This window comes from Rhincodon typus, chromosome 17, assembly GCF_021869965.1.
Source record: "Rhincodon typus isolate 14 chromosome 17, sRhiTyp1.1, whole genome shotgun sequence".
Lineage (NCBI taxonomy): Eukaryota > Metazoa > Chordata > Chondrichthyes > Orectolobiformes > Rhincodontidae > Rhincodon > Rhincodon typus.
This window is the reverse complement of record NC_063348.1, coordinates 17,218,974-17,219,837: the sequence shown is the minus strand read 5'-3', so window position 1 is coordinate 17,219,837 and position 864 is coordinate 17,218,974.

The following is an 864-nucleotide window of genomic DNA, read 5'->3' as shown; positions in this document are numbered from 1 at the left end:
GGCAGCGTCTGTGCAGGAGAAAGAAGAGTTAACGTTTCAGGTCTGGTGACCCTTCCTTGGTGAGGTCATGGTTAATCTTCCATCTGTTCCATAGGCAGTAATCCACAGGTACATGGAAGAAGCCGTGTTTGGCAATATTATCTTCTTAAAATCCATCTGATAGTGTGGGGCAGATGAAGGCCACTGTCCTGGATTAGCAGCAGAAATCTTGAACTTGGATGCCAACCACTGTGTTTTGTCTCAGTCGTGTTTTGCACTGATGCCCCATTATCAAATAGCCAGTAATGGGCTGACATTTAAGCAAACTACCAGGAGGCAGCTAGATCCTGTAGAATTGTAGACTGAACAAGGTGTCAGCACCTAGCACCTTTAAGTGATGAAATGTGGAATCTGCTGATCTGCTTATAACCTCAAATCTGCATTCCCTGATTACCCCTGATAAACTTTTACCCCCTAGTTTGAGAAGAATCTCTCTACCCCTGCTTTAAAAAGGACTTGACTTCAAGGACTCTACTTCCACCAACTTTTTTAGGAAAAGAGTTCAAAAGACTTATGATCTTTGGAGAAAGTATTCACCTAATCTACATTTTAAATGGGTGATGCTTAATTTTTAAACAGTGACTCCAACTTTTAGATTCTTGCATATGAAGAAACATCCTCTCAACAGCTACCCTTTCAAAATCCCTCAGGATCTTGTATGTTTCAATTAAGTCACCTCTGCTCTTCTAAACTTCTGATGCAAACATTGCCTGTCCAACCTTTGCTCATAAGACAACTCCCTCAATCTAGGTGTTAGTCTAGTAAATATTCTCTGAACTGCCTCCAATGTATTTGCATGCTTCCTCAAATAAGGTGACCAGAAAC